Here is a 23,617-nt window from a genome sequence, read left to right as displayed (position 1 = left end):
CTAACAGGAGCTGCATATAAACACTTTCACAATAAACAGGTTCACCTACTAACATAAAGCAGCAACATACAGCAAGGTTATGTATATAAAAGTGTAACTGCACTGATCCAAAAAGTGCTAGTGCAATGTAACTACTAAAACGGTGTCTATACTTTGTATACAGCTTATGCAATAAAAAAACTATAAACTGCAAAGTGCAATGTGCCAATAAATCATTATAAAGTGCAAATTATCATGTGCAAAATATCATGAGTGAAATATTGTAACCCCAGTATATAGATATTTTTCAATAATCCCCAGAGTCCGTTTCAGTTTCTCATATATATTCAATGTGCATACTATGCTCCAATCCACATCCGTGCTCTAAACAATTTTTTCACCACTTCATGTGCCAGCACCATCTTCTGAAATGGGCACTCACCAGAACCTAGAAAAAGTTTTGCCTTTGGTTCATGTTGGGATAACCACTCTACTATCTTGACGTTCCTTCACCAGGGTTGCCACTAGATACCCCTCATACCTCCATGCCAGTCTTAGTATCTCATAAAAATCAAATTAAACATCCATCATTGCACAATGTATTTAAGATATATATTAATTTTAGCCAACAAACAATATCCAGAATGTCTGAAATGTACACTCACAATTTAAAGTGCCTCTAGACTGGCACTGAGTCTTTCCAGCAGCTTGTTTTAAAGTTCAGCTCCTCCATATTCATTTACCGGAATCGGCGTGCATTCCAAGCCTCGATCTGATGTGGGTCAGTGACAGAAAGTGACGTCAACAATTGCCCAGAAGCCTCCAAGGTGACTACATTGGGTCACAGACTATCTGGTATAGTGCATGTGAGATAAGAACAAGGGAACAGAAATACTTCTGTCACCAGTCTTTAAATATATGCATACAGTATATATGCTCAGAAGCACCCCACGGCCAACAACAGTAAACTATTAACATAGGAACATGTGCCTAATAACCCCTGCTTCAAGTCTGGAATAGCAACAATTTATCTTTGGGAACATGTGGTCTCCCATGTCTCGCTCTCCAATTCCCTCTTCTAGGATTTCTAATCCAGCTATGCTGAGTCAGGAAGTGATATTTATAAATAAATTTGTCATAATAAAAGCTATTATTTGCAAGTACAAACAGTAGAGGGCAGCAGATCATTACACAGAAATGCTCATACTTCAGTAACAGAGAATCATTCAAAACAGTCATTGATGTGCACCATTTTTAACAGAACTGAAAATACAAGAATATGCTTGTGATGGAAATCAGTTTGGGTGGGGGGGGGCACGTGGAACCCAGCTTCCCCTATGAGAGGTTGGGAAACCTTTGCTTCAGCTCCCCATGTCCCTCTTATGTGTAAGTTACCCTGTTTCTATTCAGAGTGACCAAGAAAATGACAGCTACTTAATGGATACCGAGAATGAGGTTTGGATTACTTCAAATGGGACATGGTATGAGCTTTGCCTCATAGCCTGTTGTAGACCGTTGCCATGCCGTCTGTAATTCCTGCATCAAATCAAAGCATTGCTTAGATGTGGATTCCATGGTCTTCAATGTAGAAGGCGGACAGTCTACTACTGAGGTCTTGTGCTATAGTCTGTTGCTTACTAGGCTGAGGATGGGGGAGATCACTGTTTGTATGTGTAAGAGGAAGTAAACCCGGGAAGGTTTTACTTACTCTTTTGTTCCCTGCAAAGTAAAAGCATAATGGGCTAGTATGTGTCGCATACTAGCCCATTATGTGGCACTTACCTGCAAACTAAGCCTGCACTGTCCCGGCTGGTGGCCGCATCCATCTTCACCCCTCTTATTTTTGGGGCCGTGGACTCCAACTCTGTGACTGACCGGAGCCACGTGATGTCACTCCCACGCATACGCACCAGAGTGCACTTGCTCGCTCGGGAAGAAACGGCACAGAAAGCCATTTCTTGATAGTGCATGCACCGATGAAATCATTGGTGCACTACAAAGTAAATATCTCCTAAACGGCACACGTTTAGGAGTTATTTACAGTACCTATAGGTAAGCCTTATTCTAGGCTTACCTATAGGTACAAGTTCTAAAAAGGGGTTTACAACCACTTTAACTGTGCTAATTGGAACACATTTTGTCTCTGCTAGCAAACCCTTGTGGTATGTGTTTATATTTGTAATAATGCGTCCTTTCTATTCACTGTTGTAGAGGCCAACTAGTCTAGTTACCTAGGCTGGTTTAAATGACTAGTTAATTAGGTTTCTGGTTACAGGTTGTATTGTTAGGGTAATATGATCAGGAGGGGAGGGGATGTCCTCCTGTGGTATATATTTTGTGTTCATACATGTTCATACAAGCTATTGTCGGCTAGTCTTGTACGATCGGCTATAATATCTGATCTCTGATGTTCAGACTGGAGGAGGCTGTATACTGACGGAAGCAATCAAGTGGGGTGTGGGAACCAGGTTCCGTTACAATGCCTAATTGGGGACAATTGTCCTATCTGTGTGCCGAAGCATCCATATTATCCTACACAAGAGGCAAGCTTAAAGTGGAACTTTACCCATAATAACTTGGAAAAAAAAAAATAATGTTCTTTTGCAAGGAACATACATTCCACATTAATAATTATGCTACCAAAATGCATGTGTGTTGTAAATTGCCTCCAGCATTGTTGCAGTTTCTTCTTGCCATTTTGATGCAGCCCAGGGCAGCATTAAATCTTTAGGCAATCAGCATATCGGCCTCTATATTTTCGGCACAGTGCCAAAAAAATTAAAGAACAATTCAGGAGCCAGCCTGAGGTGACCTAGCTAGACTAAAATTTTCTGACAAAAGGTCCACCTTAAAGAAAAAAAATCAGTGCACATGTGCTCTATTGAGATCTGTGAGTCCCTGGTGGGACTTGTAGTCTTCCCATTTACTGATCCCTGTGAATGGATCATGTGGCTGTAGGGCTGCAGCCAGACTGCACAGAGAAGTACCTAGATATTCAGGTAAGGGTGTGTGTGTGTGTTGGGGGGTTTAAGAGTGGGGGGTTGGAGAATGCAACCATGTGCCATGTTAGATCCTAAATATGACAGTAACAGTCTTAAAGGTAGGATGCGCTTTTAAGGATAGGTAATATCTTAAAAACTAAATAGAAGAATAAAAAGGTCTGTACTTTTTACACTATCTGCATCTTTACACAGACTATAGAACATCCCCAGCATTGCCATAGTAACATGAAAGCAGCATATGAATTGTTACCAGGTTTGTAAAATCAGATACTGGTAGAGTTTTTCTTTAACATTCTGCCTAGGGACAGTGACATCACCCTCTACACCCCCTTAGTTCAGTGGGATGTGTATTCCATGGACTTTGATCTTTTTTTTTTTTTTTAAACCAACAACAAATATACCAGCAGTTGCAAAGTGAATGGAAATAAAAATTAATTCACACAGGCAAAGTATAGGAAGCAGTTTATTCAATTTTTACGAATGTTAAACTCCATTATACTGATTGCACAGATTTTGTGTTATGTGGGGTTATAAATACTAAACTACACAAGGATAAAAAAAAATTGCACAGCAGCATAACATTTTATAGCAGACAAAAGTATATGAAATGCAGAATGAAAGTAAAATAGAAGGAATATTTTGATGTAGGCAGCTTGTTAAAACGAGCGTGTTGCCAAATGTATCGTGAGCCATAGTATTTGCACTTTCTTTGGAGTTGGCCAATTTTTAATAGTGCCATTTTTGAATTTTTCTTGTTTACAGCCAAGTTAGGAACCATGTTAACACAGACATGATTTTTAAACAAAAAAATAATCTTTGCTGTGGAAACTAAAGCAAACTTTTTATATTGCAATTTGCGGCAAGTGTGTTGGGTCCTTTCGATGTTCTTTCAGCAGATAATGAAGTGATAAAGTAAATGTCCCATTTTACAGCAGAGTTCAGATAACGGGTTTGATAAAGCTCTCAGTGAAAAAATGAAGTTAGGCAGTGGTAAAACAAAATCTTCTGATAAAACTGAACAAAAAGATGCAGAAATGCAATTCTTTCTAGGCTATATTATTCAAGTTAATAATGCCTGCATGTAACCAGACATCATTCTGGAAAACAGGATTTTTCAACGTTCAAAACCATGTATTGGGTATTCTATTTCAGGCAATTGATTAGTAAAGTTGCATTTAGGGCTCAAGCATGTGACAGACTAGGCTGGTACACTGCCCAGATCAGTGTAATTCTGCGGTGGGTATGGGCAGGTGTTTCCTATCAGTTGCGGACAGGAAGCTTTTCCAAATCAATGGACGACCAACACTGTAGTTGGCTGTCCACAGCTGTTTGCATGTAATTGGACATGAACAGGAGAAGGAAATTGCATCCTATAGTTTACATCCAGGGGCACCTGCCCATATACTGGCCACTAATGCTTTGCACTCAATACACTATGCTGTAGATTACATACTCTGAACACTGCAGTTTGCATGCTATGTTGTACATTACATCATTCTGACCTAAGTTTTTATTGTCCTAACTTGTGTTCGCTAAGTAGTTACCAAGTATTTTAATGAAGCTCTCTTTTAGCCCCCGTTCACACCTATGCGAATTAGATGCAGCTTACACCCCATCCAATTCACAGGACATTTTAAAATACATTCATTTGAATGTATCTGGTTCACATATGTGCGTTGCATTCGCACTGCACATTTCACAAAAAACGTGTGCGTTTTTTGAGCATTGCGGTGTGAATTACAAGCCCATTATCTCTTATGGGAACGCATCTGATTCGCAGATGCATTGCGTTCTGAACATGGATTTTCTCCTTCTCCTCACTACACCTCCCCCTCTCCCTGCTCACTGATCCGCAGCTACAATGCAGAGAAACCTTTGAACAACTGATTTTTATCTTCCCAGTGAAACCTGAGCTTCAATTCGCACCGCAGATGTGTGAACCCAGGCTTGGGCTCCGTTTACACTATGGCGTTCCGGATTCTGAATCACCACAAATCGCGGGACACCCTTGTAATCCCTGTTATTTTCAGGGGCACTCAAATTGTGGCGGGATTTTGCCATGATTGACAAATTGGGTAAAATTGCGCAAACAATCGCAGGACGCCTGTCGTAGAACTTTTTGGGCAACAGGTGTCCCGTGGTTCTGTTTGCACGATTTTACCGTGATTCATCTGACAATTGCGGCAAAATCGTGTCCCGGGATTTGGATGTCATTGAAAGTACAGGATTGCAAGCGCGTCCCTTGTTTTGCAGCAAATCTGACTTGTAGGCAGAATCACAGAGATTCCATCCGCCAACCGGAATGCCATATTGTGAATGGTGCCTAAGGTAGAAAAAGATTTGTATAATGGAAAAGTTTCAGTTTTTTTTTTTTTAAATGATCCTTTGTGTTGACGTGATTGCGTGTCTATGGGACTGCCACTAGCACAGTAATTAACCACTTACCGTATATACTCGCGTATAAGCCAAGTTTTTCAGCCCATTTTTCAGGCTGAAACCCCCCCCGGCTTATACTTGAGTGAGGGTGACCTTCTGCAGCCATACCTTTGATTACTAAAACAGCGGGTGTGTTATGCAGTCTGTTCGGCAGCCACCCACTGTAACAAAGCCCCGCCTCCTCCTCATCCGTGATAGAGGAACACTAATACAATGCTGGGAAACTATATCAGTGTTCCGTCTATCACGGACGAGGAGGCGGGGCTTTGTTACAATGGACGGCCACCGAACAGACTGCATAACACAGTGGGAGACACCCGCTGTTTTAGTAATCATAGGTACGGCTGCAAATGGGCACAGCGAGGCTGCAAATGGGCACAGCGAGGCTGCAAACGGGCACAGCGAGGCTGCAGAGGCTGCAAATGGGCACAATGAGGCTGCAAATGGGCACAGTGAGGTTTCCAATGGGCACAGTGAGGCTGCAAATGGGCACAGTGAGGCTGCAAATGGGCACAGTGAGGCTGCAAATGGGCATTGTTTACCCAGTAGCTGCTACATTTTCCCACCCTAGGCTTATACTCGAGTCAATACATTTTTTCAGTTTTTTTGTGGTAAAATTAGGTGACTCAGCTTATATTTGGGTCGGCCTTTACTTGAGTATATAAGGTAACCCCCGGAAGATTTGCCCCCTTAATGACCAGGCCATTTTTTGCGATACAGCACTGCGTCCCTTTAACTGACAATTTCACGGTCGTGTGATGCTATACTCAAACAAAATTAGCGTCCTTTTTTTCCCCACAAATAGAGCTTTCTTTTGGTGGTAATTGATTACCTCTGCGTTTTCTTATTTTTTGCACTATAAACAAAAAAAAAGTCAATTTCGTAAATTTCGAAAAAAAAAAAAAATATTTTTAACTTTTTCTATAATAAATATCCCAATTGAAAAAAAAACCCCAAATTTCTTCTTCAGTTTAGGCCGATATGTATTCTTCTACATATTTTTGGTAAAAAAAGTTGCAATAAGTGTATGTTTATTGCTTTGCGCAAAAGTTATGATGTCTACAAATAGGGGATATATTTATGGCATTTTTTATATAATTTTTTTTTTCCACTAGTAATTGTGGTGATCTGTGATTTTTATTTGGACTGTGACATTGCGGCAGACAGATTGACACTTTTTGGGACCATTGACATCGATCAGTGCTAAAAAAAACAACACTGATTACTGTATAAATGTCATTGGCAGGGAAGGAGTTAAACACTAGGGGGCGATCAAGGGTTTAAATGTGTTACCTAGGGAGTGTTTCTAACTGTGGGAGGATGGGACTGCCTGGGGGAGGAGACCGATCGTTGTTCCTAAGCATTAGGAACAACTGATCAGTCCCCTCACCGCTGACATAACGGAGATCTGGTTATTTACATTGACAGACCTCCGTTCTGTCTCTCAGGAGCGATCGACTGACTGGTGGACATCGCGACCACTGGGCACGCGCATTGGCTCCACGCGGTGGGCCCACTAGTGCTCTTAAAGCGGCCGACGTACAGCTACGACGGCTCGCCAAAGGGAGCCAACCTGCCACAGTATGACTGCGGCGCCTGGTCGGGAACCAGTTAAGGAGTATTGTGTGAGTACAAGACTGCAGCATAGTGTATAAAGAAGTGATAAAGAAGAAGGTGCTGACCCTATTTAATAATGTTCATTGTTACTCTTTCCCAGGGTCCAAAGCTGAGAGGTATGTTTGTTATTGGTGAGGTTTGATTGAGCTTAAAGCGGTTATAAACCCAAAACCAAAAATGTAATATGTAAAATGCAGGACAGCTTAGCCTGAAAATAGACTTACTAGTTACATCACCAGGTTAAAATAAAAGAAAGTCTAAAAAGAAAACAAATGCAGCCATCTCATCTAAGAATTGGTAAGCTGCAATATAATAAATATTTGCTTTTGGGTTTAATACGGCAATAAGAAAAGAAAAATGACATTAAATGGAGCTCTGCACTTTGCTTTGCAAAATAGTTACACAGACAGCAATAAAAAGCTGACACAGGTTGTAACCCTTCAGCCTCCTTCACACAGGTGTACTTAACTGTATGCCTGTGCAGGGATGCATTTGGCCACATAGGTATGCATAGGTGTTCCATGCATCCCTGTGCAGGTAATTGCATTCATGGAATTGGAATGCAACAGCTGCATGGACAGAGCCACTGCTCACAATTTGAAAGCCCTATGGGTGTAGGTCCTCAAACATACACTGTCTGCTTTCAGGAACCTGCACTGCTTTCAAATTAGGAGCAGCGACTGTGTCCATGTAAGTGGCGGCCCGCTCCCTCTCTCATGCCACCCCTATATGCAATAAATAGATTAATGCATAGCATAAATCTATTCACGGCTACCGCAGCCACACTCTATTCATGCGTCCAGCCCCTTTCAGGACATTGTGCGCATAAATTATAAATTGAAGGGTTTTCTTTTTTAAGTACCTGATTAGAGTCATAGGCTCTAATAGGCTTCAAAATAGTGTGGGCTCAGGTCACACAATGCGCTTCAATCCCACCCAGGTGTGTCACAACAGCGAATATTCATGAATATTTGCTGTTCAAACACTAATCCTCAATCCGGCCAATCAGAAGTGGCTCTGAGACCCCTTTTTTCGATTGGGCGAAAAGAGAAGACTCCAGATTGGTTGCCGAGGAGAAGGGAGGAAACGGAAGTCGCTGCTGCCGTCTCGTGGAGAGCAGGAGAACAGGAGGCTGCCAAGCAGGGGAAGCCGCCGGTGATGGGGTAAGTGCTACTGACCAACCGGGGTGGGTGGCATACTGTTTGCCCCCCCCCCCCCCCAAAGAAATTTCCACGGGCCGCCATTGGTCCATGTAGCCATTGCTATGCCATTGGTCCATGTAGCCATTGCTATGAATGGGACTGCCTGTACAGGGATGCACAGAACACCCGTGCAATCCTGAGTGGACAAACACAGCCTTTACATGGGTGTACACACGACTGGTTTTCCCGTCGGAATAAACTTTAAAAGTTCCGCTGAAACTGTCTTGCATACACACAATCACACCAAAGTCTGACCGTAAAGAACGCGGTGACGTACAACACGTATGACGGGACTAGAAAAAGGAAGTTCAATAGCCAGTAGCCAATAGCTTCCGTCTCGTACTTGCTTCAAAGCATGCGTCGTTTTTGGTACATTGGAACAGCATACAGATGAGCGGTTTTCCCAATAGGAATTGGTTCCATCGGAAATATTTAGAACATGTTAGAATTTTCAATGTACAAAGTCCGATGAGGTATACACACGATCGGAATATACGATGAAAAGATCCCGTCTGACTTTTTCTGTCGGACATTCCGCTTGCATGTATGGGCATTAGTGATCTCAAAACACCAAAAAAAATCATTTATACTTTCATAGTGCAGCACAACACATGTATATATAATAATTCTTATACAAATGAAGCATACATAAATTGTAGTGTCAATCTCTCCAACTGTGGTATTATGCAAAAATGTGAAAAGTCCTATCAACTCATATACAAGTGTCCTTTTATATCACGTCTTCCACCAGCAGTGCTTAGTGATTACTCCTTCCTCCTGTATTACATGTTCTCCCAACACCAGGTGAAAAACCTTCACACCTCAAAGAAGAAATAAATAATCAGGCCCATCATTATAAGTACTTGTTCACACTTGATTACATTTCTAATGCCTAACAAATGCTCCTTAGCATTTGTGTAGCGTTAGTATGGGCGTCAGACTGGTGTCAATGAGCTTTATCTATGGTGTTTTAAAAGCGTTAAAAGCGCTCCCTAAATGCCCTATATGCAGTTTTGAAGCATTTGATAAGTGTTAAGGCACAATAAAACTGCTCCACAATGGAAAGTGGCAGAACGAAACAAATTTTAACGCTCCGCAACCGCACTGCAACGACGCTGCAAATGCCTGCCAGAGCGTTTGCTGAGCGTTACCATAGACTTGAATGGGAGGCATTGAAGGGCTTCAAACGCCTCCTGACTCCATATGAGGCTTCCATTTTGAAGCGATGCAATGCTAATGCTTCATGTTTTTATAATGTGAACAGTACTATGTGCTGTCCATTGTATTATTTGCATAGGTATTTGAGAGGCCTTTTTAACATCTCCAGCCTTTAGGCTACTTTCACGCTTTACAGGCGCTATAGCGCTAAAAATAGCGCCTGAAAAGCGCTTCTCCTGTCACGGCCCGCTTGCGGGACGTTAAAAAAAAGTCCTGCAAGCAGCATCTTTGAGGTGTTTTAGGAGCGGTGTATAAATCCCCCTGCCCATTGAAATCAATAGGCAGCACCGCTGAAGTGCCTGCCGCAGTGCTTTGCGGGTGCTTTTAACCTGAAAGGCGCCTCTAAAACGGCAGTAAGGCGCCGCTAAAACTAGCAGTGCTTTACCGACGACGCCCCTGGCGCACCTCAGTGTGAAAGTGCCCTTACAGCCTCTTTAAGTATTCCTGTGTTAATAAAGCCTCCTATCTCTTAATAAAAAAAAAAGCACACACGTGCCCTCATTACAGATTTCCAATTATTGCATATTTTATATTTTTATATTAACCTCTTCTCCTGGTATCATCAGCCTCTAGGAAAGGAAATGAAGAGAAAGTCCACAAATGTTGGCACATAGAGCAAGGAAGAAAAAACTGTGGTCATTCCAACCCTAAATAAAACTACCTAAAACTTTTTTTTTTTTTGGATAAATTAGGAACAAGACATGCTTCACTAAAATGCTAGCTTTTTGGTCCAGTAGAATAAAGGTACAGGTTAATATTTGTTACAGAAAAGAAACATGATAAAGATACAAATGGTTTTAGCTTGAATTCTGAAATACAAGTAACATAATAGAAAATTATATAAACCTCATTAATATGCATGATAGGATATTAATGACAGTTTATTATAAATTATTTAATGAACCCAGTGTTGGATTTAATAGGACACTGTTCCATTTCTGGAATTGTGACTTCCAGCTGTTATTTTTGTTATAGAGATTCATTAAACAACTTCTCTCACATTCATACAATTTTAGATTTTCTTTGTCACAAGAAATAAAATACTTGGAGAGGAAATTTGTGGTTAAGCCAATAAACTAAACAAATACTAAAGTTTTACCATTAGCAATGGCAGAACAATCACCATAGGAGCAGCTGCTGCAGTTTCTGTGGGGCCAGAAGATTGAAGATCATGGGCTGAAGTGTGTCCTAGGATACAGGACACTCTGCAGAGCTGTAATAGGTGTCAGATGCTGAAGCGCACCTCTCCATCAAGCTTCCCCTTTTACTAAAAACTAACACCATTTTATCTCTACCACAATGTATCCCATACGCTACACACATGGGGGGGCAGTATCTGGGGGCTCCCTTCTTAAAGTGGGCTTCTAGATTCCGATAAGTCCATTGCCTGCAGACCCCCACAACCACATCTATATGGAGACAACAAGATGCTTTGGGATGGATGGCGCAGAGCCCCCTGCCCCAAAGCACCCACCCCCCTCCTATGTTGAGGGTGTGTGGTCTGGTATGGTGCAGGGGGGCACTCGCTCACCCCCCACCCTTTCTTCCTGACCTGCCGTGCTGCATGCACAGATAAGGTATGGTATGGATTTTGGGGCAACCCCATGCCTTTTTTTTGTTGGCATGGGGGTTCCCCTTAAAATCCATACCAGACCCTTGGTATAGTATCGGGGGGGACCCCACACCCTTTTTGTTTTCATTTTGGCGTAATTTTCCCTCTCAAGATCCATACCAGACTCCATTTTTTTATTTATTTTGCCCTGGGGTTCCCCTTTAAGATCTTCAGAGCACAAGTTGGATCATCATGATCTGACTTGGATGTGACTTCCATTCAAATCAATGGGCTGAATGTCAGATCAGTTCAGATGGCTCTCATAGGGAACCATTGCTTTTGACATGTCAAAAAAAAAAAAAAAAAGAAGATTGACAAGGCTTAATGCTGTATCCAGCGTTAAGCTGCATTTTGTAGTCTTTAGCAGCGTCAGACGGTTTTACAGCTGTAGCATTGGTCTTCAGAATATGCTGGCCATGGTTTTTTTTTTGCAGCTTGAAAACGCCTATGCTACTTACAGCTTCTAAAAGCCTGTGTGTGCATGAGGCCGGCATAGAATAACATGGGGAGGAGTTTTTAAGCTGCAAAAAAATGCTCAACACACAAATTATGTATGTACGCACATAAGGCAAGCAAATGGGGGAAAAAAAAATTATTGAAACGCATGTGAGTATAATACACACACATTAAGAAAATTTTGTCTTATGGCCCATATACAGGATACGAAAATCAGATGAAAAATAGTGCTTTCGAAGCGATCGAACAATAATCAGATCATTAGTACAGAGCTTCCGAGAGCCAATCACGACAGTTCATCTGATATTATCGGACAAACACGATACGAGAACACAAAACGTTCTCGTACGATACCAGATTGTACGATTTTATTTAATCAGTACAGTAGTTGTCCGAAAACACAATAGAAATACACTACAACACATGACATCACTTCCAAATTTTTATTCTGTCGTACGAGAATTTTCTTCACTTTAGTAACCTCTCCATTTTCGATATGTGAGTAGAATGCAATAAAAAATGGACGATCTGTCGTCCAATTTTCAAATTGTGTGTACGGGCCATTAGACTTCTATCTGTGACCCATGCAGATAGCAGGGGAATGGGAAATCAGAGATGATCCACACTGCTTTGGACTCAAGATAGTAAAAACTACATAATGATATTCTTTGTTCATTTTTCATATCTGAGGTTTAGGAACAATTTAAAAATGCTTTGTTTAGGATGCTCTTATGTGCAGCTCAACAAGATGGCAGCCTAGCTACCAAGCTGTGCACCGATCTAGCTGAATTTAGTCCCTGGGGGACCCAGCAGACGTACTGGATAGGCGAGGTGCTCCAATATACGCCTCCAATCTGTTAGATGTCTAAAGGAACGGAGAGGAGTGCCTGCTCCAGACCCCAGCTAGTGTCATGCTCCACAGCAGCTGCAGGAAAGATGCCTCAGTTCCTCCAGACACATGGCCTGGAAGCTATGGGGAAATCACAGGACTGTGTACCTGTGCCACCTTCTCAACTTGAGAATTCATCATCTCCTGTAAGTAAAACCTCCCCTGGGAGGATGTCCCTGATCAAGAGAACAATAGATGGCATAATTTTAATATTTTAATAATAGATGATATAGGACATCAGTTACATTTCCAAAAAATCTCAGATCTTTTTCAACAAAGGATTGGCTAAATCAGCTTTGCAGATTACTAGACATCAAAGAAAACAAACTATAGAACAATAGAACCTGGATGCCACTATCTCACACCAATCAAAATACCAAGAGAACTGAGGACTTGCAACAACAACTAGACCAGGTTCTGGCCAAGTTAGATGATCTTGAAAACAGATCCCAATGGTATATATTAGAATTTGGGGACTCCAGGGATCCATTAAGGAAGTGAATTTTGAGGTGCAGTCTTTCCTTAAAGATCTTCTTCCTGATATCACAAACCATAAGTTGGAGCTGGATAGAGTTCATCAAGCTCTACAAATTGCTTGTCCTGATGGTCTGCTTAGGGACATTATTGTAAAGCCTCATTATTATGGCATCAAAGAATTAGCGATGAAGAATTCTAGGGAATCATTCTGCTGGTCTGTCATTAGACGTTCTGCATAAGTCTTTGTGCATCTAAATGTTAAATTCAGCAAATATCAGCAGAGCTCCTAAACCTCTACTCCAGGCATTATTGCATTATTGCACAGAGAGATCAAATGTAGTTGAGCATTCCCTCTGCGATTTTTCCTCCCCTACAATTACAAAACCTATACCTTCACCTCCTTTTCAGAGGGAGAAGATCTGCTTCTGCAACTGGGCATGATATTGCAAGAAGCTGATCCACGTTCCTCTCCAGCCCAACATCTGGCTGGGACTTCGCTCCTTGAATGTTGCTCTGTAGTGGGCCACTAGACCTGGCATGCTTGTTCCCTTTTTTCTGTAGTCTTAGCTTTATATTTACCCGGGACCTTTATTTTACTGCAACAGCAATTCTCTCCTGCGCATAAGCATGATAACCAGGTGGGCTACAAGTACTATTCCAACACACACATGGATAATCTCTTGAACCTTTGCAGTCCACCAAGACTAGGGATGCTCTATGATCACTGAAAAAAACAGAGGGCGAACAGGCCTAGTCCATTATCCCACAAATTTTAATAAAAAGTATGATGAAAAGAACTACCTACAAACATGCTCATAAAGCAACACATGGCTAGTCAATCTGGGAACACTAAGTAGTTCTTTTTACCATAATTTTTATTAGAATTTGTGGAATAATGTACTAGCCCTGTGCGCCCTCTCTTGTTTCTTTATTTTACTGTGTTTAACTACTTTTCGCTCTCAGTATCTCATTTTCAGGTAGTTGGCTGCAGTTTTTCTTTGCTGCTATACTATGGGCTTTAAGCCCTTATTATGTAAGGAGGGGTAGTTTTGTCTACAAAACACTTGGGTTGTATATGCTAGTCTGTTCATGGCCAGGCTGCAATTTTTCTTTACCTTAAAGTGTTTGTAAAGTGTTATTTTTACCTATATAAAAAAAAAAAAAAAAAAAAAAAAGATACATGTCATACTTATCTGCCCTGCGTAGTGGTTTTGCACGGAGCAGCCCAGATCCTCCTCTTTTCGGGCCCCATGGAAGCTTGCTATGGGGTCCCCCAAGCTAAGCCACAGACACGGAGCTGCAGGCCCGGCTCCGCCCCAATTCTCTTCTCATTGGCTGACTGACTTTGATTGACAGCAGCGGGAGCCAATGGCGCTGCACTGCTGTCTCAGCCAAGAAGGAGGAGAGTTCTGGCCAGCCGAGTGTCTCGTGCAACATCACTGGATAGAGAGGGGGCTCAGGTAAGTATTAGGAGAGCTGAGGGGGGCTACTGCACACAGAAGGCTTTTTAATGCATAGAATGCATTAAGATAAATAACCTTCTAACTTTACAAACACTTTAAGTATACAACAGCCCCATCTTGCTTTACTAAATGAACATGTGCCAGATGCACCTTGTAGCTTGTAGAGGCTGACATTTTTCATTCTTATTGCGGTTAAATGCACATTTGCATGAGCATGGAAAAAAATCCTCAGTTTCCTTAACTCAAACCAAACAAAATCTTGTGGATCATTGTCTATGAGAGGATTGCTAGTGTAATTAATAGGGTGAAGCAATTTGAAAAAAAACAATGGGGTTCACAGGCTGGGTATACGAACATCCGGCTTGACATCCGTAGAATTAAAGTATAACTAAAGGCAAAGCTTTTTTTAGTTTTGGATAGAGAGCAGAGGGATTAGAATGCCTGTCAGCTGTTATTGCTTTCTGTGCCCCTGCTAAGGAGATTCAACTACTCTATTTGTCCTGTTTACCATTATCATTGAAAGTGAGAGTAAAAGAAAATCCTAAATTTTGGGTTGTCCCCAGAAAAGTAATAGAGGGGAAATCTTCCAATGTGGGCATTAGTTATGGTGACCTGGGGGTCCCCAAGGAATTCTCTTAATTTGCAAGGATTTTCTCCCACTTCCCGTTTGGCTATGGGGCAGGAAGTGAAAGGAAAACTCTGCAATGGGACACAGATGGTGAAAAAAGTATGACAGGAGTTGTAACCTCCCCTAGCTCTATCCAAAATAAAGTTTTGCCTATAGTATAAGCATTAAAAGGAGATTTCTAGGTCTTCTCCTATTTTTCTTAATTTCTTTTTCTCTTTCTTTGGCCTTCCTTTCTACCTGTTGACTTAAAGGGATATTGCTTTCATGGCACGAACTATCATCACAAAAAGTTTTGGTGACATGTTTGCTGTATGGGTGGGGTGGGGGTTTCGATTCATGTGTCATCCTCTTCTGAGCTTCACAATACTCTGATGAATTGATCCTCCAACCATTTTGGCTTAAAAAATCCTGAATGTAAAAGGCTTTGGTTAGTCTAAAAGTTAAGTTTCTTCTGCCAAAAAAACTTTTTACCTGTCTGATAGCAAGTTTTAACTCAGGGACAGGTGCAGTACAGTGCACAGTTCTGGCTCATAAGGGAATGGAGATGGGTGCTGAGATAATGTAACTTTGGACACATACACGGGAGTTAGGTCATCAGTGCCTGTGGGTGAGGGAACAAACTGTAGTGAAAAGTGGATTGCGCTAACTATGTATAATAACCACTCCTAAAACATAAAATGTGCAAATTGTGCAAAATAGAAAAAATTATATATTAATCCTGTAATAAAGTGCTTTACTATGCCAGCTATTTAATATATAAAAAAATAATTTTTTTTCCCCACATAATAATCCTGATTTAAAAGTATCTTAGTGAAATATCTTATGGTATTACCAATCACTATTTAAAGTGCTAGTGCTAACAAAATATTAAGAAATGAAAGTGGAAAAATAAATATAAAAAAATATATATATAAAAAATAGTAAAGCACTTTATTACAGGATTAATATATAATTTTTTCTATTTTGCACAATTTGCACATTAAATGTTTTAGGAGTGGTTATTATACATAGAAGTTAGCGCAATCCACTTTTCACTACTATTGTATTCCACCATTTCTTGAGTGGGTTTATATGATTGCAGCAAACTAGATTGATGGGTTATGTAATTTGAGTTTTGTGCTGGTAACACATCTTGAGGGAACAAACTGCTTGATCCAAAGGAAGAGAGGAACATGGCAGCAGCAGGAAATTTGGACATCAGGCTGCTGGATAAGGTAGGAGGGATGAAGACAGGGCTATCCGTAACTCAATGGGGGTGTGGAGCCTCCAGTCAAACAGTACCAAGCTGATGTAGAGGCTTAACAGTTTATTAAACAAATTGCAATACATATAATACCAGGCCGGTATAGATGGGTATGGGTGGGCTATTGTCTGTGGGGTTCAGTGGGCAGAGGGCTATAATGAGTCTGCCATGACAATGCAACCAGCCGCTGGTGTGAAGCTGTGGATGCTCAGGAGCCAAGCCAGAGTCCACCGGCGCTCCCGTGTGATGTCACCGCGATACCAGGCGGAAGAGCCGGACCAGAGGGAGCTGCCAATCAAACCAGCTTGCATTCCAGGTCACGGCGGAATCATTCTACCCTTCTGCCCACTGGACCCAGCAGATATTAGCCCACCCATACCCATCTATATTGGCCTGGTATCGTATGTATTGCAATTTGTTTAATAAACTGTTAAACCGTTACATCGGCTTAGTACTTTTTGACTGGAGGCTCCACACCCCCATTGAGTTCCGGATAGCACGGTCTTCACCCCCTTCTACCTTATTCAGTCACTTTACGTGCTTCTATGTCATCTGCATCGGATTGACTCCTGGGCAGTGGACAGTTAGTTCCCATATAGGGCCAGCTTCTGGAACATTGTGTTGTTTTTGTAGGCTGCTGGATAAGAAAATTTTGAGTGCTAAATGTGCCTTGATGCACAACTATGATGTGGATACTTGCACATTATGGCAAATACTGACCTCATACAACGCAAAGTTTATGTCCCATTTAACTAGTATGCAGAGCAGGATTGCTAACTTTTGGTTGAGGCCAGTGTTGACTTCTTTGGTTGCATACTTTTTTCAGGGCAGTGATTCATAAAGCATTGAAACCAGAGCAGGCAAATATGCTCAGAAGGGGCAAGGTTGGTCCTGATATTTCCCTCAGTACACGGTTTCTTTTATAAATTATCTCAAATATTATAATGTTAGCTACAAGTCTATTTAGAATAAATAGCTTTAATAACATTGTAAAAAACACATCACATAGAAAAAAAACATATATGCCTGTGGACTTACCAGTCAAGGTTGCACGTTCTTTCTCTAACTTCATTCAGTAATATAAACTATATTAAAAGAGGAGAATAGACATTTTACTGATTTGAAAAAATAAGACACTTTACCTTACCATGAACTGTATAAATAGAAAACCTCATCAGATTGCAAAACTGGCCAGCCACATTACAGTATTTTGTATTAATCCATTTTTTCTTGCATTCTGCAATATTTTTTTGTACCATTTAAAGTGATCGTAAAGCTTCAGTTTTTTTTTTTTTTTTTTTAATAACAAACATGTCATACTTACCTCCATCGTGCAACTCATTTTGCACATAGTGGCCCTGATCATCGACTTCTGGGGTCCCTTGGCAGCTCTCGTGGTTCCTCCTCTTATCAGATGACCCCCTAGGAGAAGCGCTCTCCCGAGGGGGGTTACCTTGCGGGCGCACTACCGAGTCCAGCATTTGCATCCACAGACACGAATACCGGACTCGCCCCCACCCCCGCATCATTGGATTTGATTGACAGCAGCGGGAACCAATGGCTGCGCTGCTATCAATCTATCCAATCAAGAGCTGGGACCCTGTGCAGAGAGGGACAGCGTGTCTCCGCCAAGTGAATGAAGGGGTTCAGGTAAGTAAAACCGGGGGGGCTGGGGGGCCAGTCACTGCCAGAAGTTTTTTCACCTTAATGCATAGGATGCATTAAGGTGAAAAAACACAAGGGTTTACAACCTCTTTAACCAGATTTTTGGGATAAAAGTTTACATTAATAGATAAAACCTGACCATTCTAAGGACTGGCAGTGTTACATGGTTTGTCTCAACCCTTCAACTGCTACATCTGCTAAACAGCTTGGTCTGTTGAAAAACAACATACCTACTGGCCAGATCATCAAGTGGAAATAATAGGATTTTTATAACAGCTTACCTGTAAAATCCTTTTCCTTGTCAAAAGAAGTTTATTGAGTATACAATGTTATAAAGATACATAAAGTAAGTTTACAAGGATCTATAAAGTAAGCTCATTGTTTTACAGTAGGGTTTATATAGGTAAATATCATGAAATTTCAAATATTAAACATTGGGTTCACATAAACCTAAATTAAAGATATATATCATTTCCTTAGTTACTTTTGTAGGTATTTAAATGATTTATACCTACTATACATATTGTTTACAAGTAGAGTGTATATAGGTCAAATAAATTCTGATAATGAGCTTTAATCGTAAGGTGGAGAAAAGGAAAGAGAAAGAAGAAAAAGGGTTGAAAGGTAGAGGTATGGTCCACAAGGTTGTCCCGCTCGTCAGTTTATTATTCTTTTTAGTTCTCTTTGAAGCCTTAGAATGGGTGTCTCTAAGTCATTTAATCTGTTACCATGGCAACAGGACAGAGTCATTGAAATTTGACAGGAACTGTTGTTTTATCCAAGGGTGCCAAAGTTTTTCAAATTTTGGAATTTGATTTTGATCGATGGCTACCATCTTAGCATGGGACATTGTATTATTCATTCTGTGAATTGTTTCTGCTAGTACCAATGTAGGAGATTTCCATGCCTTGGCCACTGTTTGTTTTGCAGCCGTTATTAGTTGGATCATAAGTTTGAATTGAGAGAGTGTTAACCATTCCGGTTTTAGATTAAGTAAAGTTAAATATGGATCTGGTTGTATTATCTTTTTAAATATTTTAGATGCAATCACGAAAACTTCCTTCCAGAAGGTTTGGATTACTGGGCACGTCCACCATATGTGTAAATATGTGCCTATTTCTGGGCATCCTCGAAAACAAAGAGCTGAGGTATTAGGTGAATATTTTGCCACTCTAGCGGGTACAAGGTACCAGCGAGTTAGGACTTTATAATTTGTCTCCAGTGCTAAGATGTTGGGTGAAGATGACTTAGATGTGAGCCATATATTAGACCAGTCCGTGTCTTCTAAAGTTCGTCCCAGGTCCTCCTCCCACCTCTGAACGTAAGAGGGTCTATTAAGATTTGCTACTCCATATAATTGATTATAAAGTGATGAAATTGTACCTTTAGCAAGTGGATCTTTTGTACAGATTGATTCAAAAATGGATAATTGGGATAATGGTGTATCCCCCTTTAGGAATGGTGTATAGAAATTTTTGATTTGGAGATATCTAAATATCTCAGAGTTTGGTAGATCATATTTTTCTCTAAGCGATGGGAATGAAAGGAATGATTTAGATGCTATGAAGTCATTTAGTGTCTGAATGCCTGATGTTGTCCAAGCTTTAAAAGAATTTGGGTAGATCCATGCCGGATAAAAGGCCGGATTTCTGATAAAAGAAAGGAGAGGATTGTGTGGAGATTGTAACTGATATTTGGTTTTTAGTTTATCCCAGAGAGATAAGAAGTGTTTAGTTATGGGATTATGAATTTTAAAGCGGTCTTTAGGATCAAGCCATAATAAATTTGATATTAATAGAGGGTCATTTTCTGAAGCCTCTATAAATACCCATAATGGGATTTCCTGTTTTGCATGGTATTTGGACAGACTGGCCAAATGTGCTGCTCTGTAGTAGTTAGTAAAATTAGGGTATCCCAGGCCTCCTTTATTTTTGGGAAGATGTAGTGTGTGTATAGGTATACGTGGTTTAGAAGAGCCCCATATAAACGAAGTTGCTCTTTTTTGTACTATTCTCAAAAAATAGGAAGGAATTGGAATAGGGAGGACTCTGAATAGATAAAGCAATTTGGGTAGAATAGTCATTTTGATTGCATTAATTTTCCCTATCCAGGATAAAGGAAGTTGCGACCATTGTTTTATTAGATTTGTGATCTGTCTTAATACAGGAGGATAATTGGTTGAGAATAAGTCAGAATGAGATGCTGTTAAATGAATTCCAAGATATGGGATTGATTTTTCTGCCCATGTGAATGGGAGTGCAGCCTTAGCCGGGATCAATTCCATGTTTGTGAGTGAAATATTAAGCACTAGGCATTTCTTAGGATTAATCATAAGGCCGGATAGGGCTGCAAATCCATCAAGAGCTGGTATTAAGTTAGGACCAGAGACCTGTGGTGATGATAGAAAAAGTAATATATCGTCTGCAAATATACATAATTTGTGTGTAATACCTCCTACTTCAATGCCAGTTATAGTTTGGTTTGTTCTGATGTATTGGGCCATGGGTTCGAGTATAAGGGCAAATAATAAGGGAGATAATGGGCAACCCTGTCGGGTACCTCTTTCGATATTAAAGGCTTCAGATTTGTATCCAGCATATTTTATATAGGCTTTGGGTTTATTATATAATGCTTTGATCCATGTTAAAAAGTGGGGTCCAAAACCCCATTTTTGTAATGAATATTGCATATATTGCCAGGATACTGTGTCAAATGCCCTCTTAATATCGAGAGATAGAAAACATAAAGGGATTTTCCGTTTTTTAGCAATATGTGCCAATAACACTGCCCTGCGTATATTATCGCCTGCCTGTCTATTTGGCATGAAGCCTACTTGATCTCTATGTATTAATTTTCCTATAATGCTATTGAGGCGTTTTGCTATTATTTTTGCTAATAATTTAATATCGAGGTTTAACAGAGAGATAGGCCGATAATTCACACAGGAAGTATCATCAGAAAGGGGTTTTGGGATCATACAAACAATTGCCATTAGTGTTTCTTGCCGAAAAGAATGTCCATCTAGAAGTTTGTTAAAAGTTTCAGTGAGAATGGGAGAGAGTATTTCTGAGAATGTTTTATAGTATAAAGCCGAGTAGCCGTCTGGGCCTGGTCTTTTGTTAAGTTTTAGGTCTTTTATGGCGTTAGCAACTTCATCTATAGTTATAGGCGCATCCAAACTGCTTTTTTGATTCTGAGATAACTCAGGTAAGTTTATTTTTGAGAAGAAGGATTCAGCTTCTGTAGGATTAAATTCATTGTTTGTCTTGTATAAATTTGCGAGATGTGAGTGAAATTTATGGACTATTTTAACTGGATTACAAGTGTAAACATTTTTTGATAATTTCAAACGTATTGGTTTGAAAGATTTGTTAGTTGAATTTAATGCCCGAGCCAAATATGTACCAGGTTTGTTTGTATTCATGTAGAAATTGTGTTTGGAGCGTTTGAGGGATTTATCAACTGACTCAGTGAGAAATAGATCATATTCCAATCTAGATTTTTCCAGATGAGATTTTGTACTCTGAGATGGATTATCTTGAAATGATATGTAGGCTGCATTAAAATTGAGTTCTAGTTTTTTTGCTAGATTTTTGCGTTCCCGTTTAAATAGTGCCATTTGTCTTTGTATTGTACCACGCAAGACAGGCTTATGAGCTTCCCACAGTGTTATTGGGGAGATGTCTGTTGTATTATTAATTGATATGTATTCCTTTAAAGCTTGTTCAATGGCCATCTGATGTAGTGGGTGTTTGAGCATTATGTCCGGTAAGTACCACGTTGGGTCATGCGCTTTTGGTATGGCTGAGGCTATAGTAGTGTATACTGCATTGTGGTCAGACCACGGAATCGGAATTATATCTGATGCAATAATTTCTGGTATCATTCCTATTGTTAGAAAAACATGATCTATTCTGGTGAAGGTTTGATGAGGGTGCGAGAAATAAGTGAATTTCTTTTTCATTGGGTTACTTTCTCTCCATGAATCTACCAGATTGTATTTGGAAAGAAGTTGAGAAAAAGGTAATCTAGAGGTTATTTTGGATGGTGTAAAAGGTGATTTATCTAGAAATGGGAGGAGGACCTGGTTCGAATCCCCACACATTATCACTGTTCCTATTTTGTGTGTATTAATCACTTGTAATATATGTGAGAGGAATGGTGTAGGTTGTTTGTTAGGAGCGTAGTAGGAAATCACAGTGATTGCTGTATCCATTATATAACCCATGAGTATCAGGTATCTACCTTCTGGGTCTTTAATTTCTGATGATAAGATGAATGGTGTGGATCGGTGAAATGCAATTAGAGTTCCCCTTTGCTTGGTACAGGCAGAAGCCGTGTAAATTTGTTGATAAAAAGGAGAAATATATTTTGGAGTAGAATCTTTGGTGAAGTGTGTTTCTTGGAGGCATACTATGTGAGCCTTCTTGTTATGGAAAGTACGGAAGGCTTTGGTCCTTTTTTGAGGGACATTTATTCCCTGAACATTCAGGGAAAGTATATTCAGTGGTGCCATGGCAATAGATCAAATAGTTTTGACTTACTTTTTGTTATGCAGAGCTGACTGCGCAGATCAACCTGTGTGGACTGAAGAGATGAATAGATAGAAAAGAAACCAGTGAATTCTGGAGTAAAGAGTAAACAAAAAACATATGAGATTAAATGATACATTGTATAAATTATTTTTTGCAAGTAATCACAATTTACCCGTGAAAGAGAGTAAATATCTCTCTCAGGGGAATAAGTGCCTTCGTCACACTCCCACATAATATGATTGGGAGAATGAGGAGGGCTAAGGGGGGTACACGGATCTTCCGCTTACAGGAGAGAAGTGCTATGTCAAAAGACATCAAAATGATGTTTCATTAATTGGAGTGCAGAATATAGTTTTTGTTGAAATTATTTATTCCAGGGTGGTTGTATATGGTTAGTCTTGCCCTAGGCTAAATAATTCAGTTAGAAAGGTACTGTTAATAACTTTGGTATTGATGAAGATAGTTTGAATTATTTTGGGATTTTAACCCTTTTAGAGTAAATAATTACATATTTTATTCATATGCAACTGTTTAGATATGTTAACTCATAAAATTGAGGTTGTATTGCTTCAGATTAGAATAAACAAAAACATAATTCTAGGAACTAGTTAGATAATAATATATTTGTTTTAAGAAAAGAAAGAAAAAGCTTCCATTACTTCTGGATTATTGAACATATTTGTCCTAAAAAGTAATAAATCTATTATTACCTGATAATATATAACTGAACAAGAATTTCCTTATTTCACTTATATATTCTAAGGCTATATGAATCAGAAGTAATAAGAAATATAACTGGAATGTAACATGATCCCACACAGTGTGTGACTATCAGAATGCAGTTACATTCAGTTATAAATATAGGTTTTTTATAGAGAACCATCTCTTAGTATAATAAATGAAGAGATATCAGGAATTAGGATGTCAGTCCATTGAATCTTCTTGGTCCATGGATGATGTGGCATAACGGCCTCTTTTGTGAGAATGATGATTCCCATTTTGTTCTGAAATTTTCTGGGTGCTGCCTGAAGGTGAAGATGACGCCATTCTTCTGCGTGTGGGAGAGTTGCTGCTTGTGGGTTCTGTCAGATTTAATTTTAAAAGGGTTTGTTGTAGTTCATCTGCTGATCTGCTTCTGTAAATTGTACCTTGGTAGTTAAATCTGACTGAAAAGGGGAAGCCCCATTGATACATA

The 23,617-nt window shown here is 40.0% G+C and overlaps 1 long non-coding RNA gene across 3 annotated transcripts in view; it reads right to left on the bottom strand.

Moving 5' to 3' along the window:
- Positions 1-23,617, bottom strand: part of LOC141132456 (uncharacterized) — a 431,887-nt gene that overhangs the window by 129,818 nt on the left and 278,452 nt on the right. Inside the window, exons 4-5 of one of the 3 annotated variants that reach the window (XR_012242907.1) lie at positions 17,261-17,307; positions 3,108-15,387 (exon numbers count right to left, since the gene is read on the bottom strand). This is a non-coding gene — a long non-coding RNA (uncharacterized lncRNA). Of the gene's footprint in view, positions 1-3,107; positions 15,388-17,260; positions 17,308-23,617 lie in introns of those variants that run through there. The other 2 variants (XR_012242908.1, XR_012242906.1) reach the window with 2 other exon arrangements.

This window comes from Aquarana catesbeiana, linkage group LG03 (assembly GCF_042186555.1).
Source record: "Aquarana catesbeiana isolate 2022-GZ linkage group LG03, ASM4218655v1, whole genome shotgun sequence".
NCBI lineage: Eukaryota > Metazoa > Chordata > Amphibia > Anura > Ranidae > Aquarana > Aquarana catesbeiana.
This window is presented reverse-complemented; position numbering and strand designations above follow the sequence as displayed.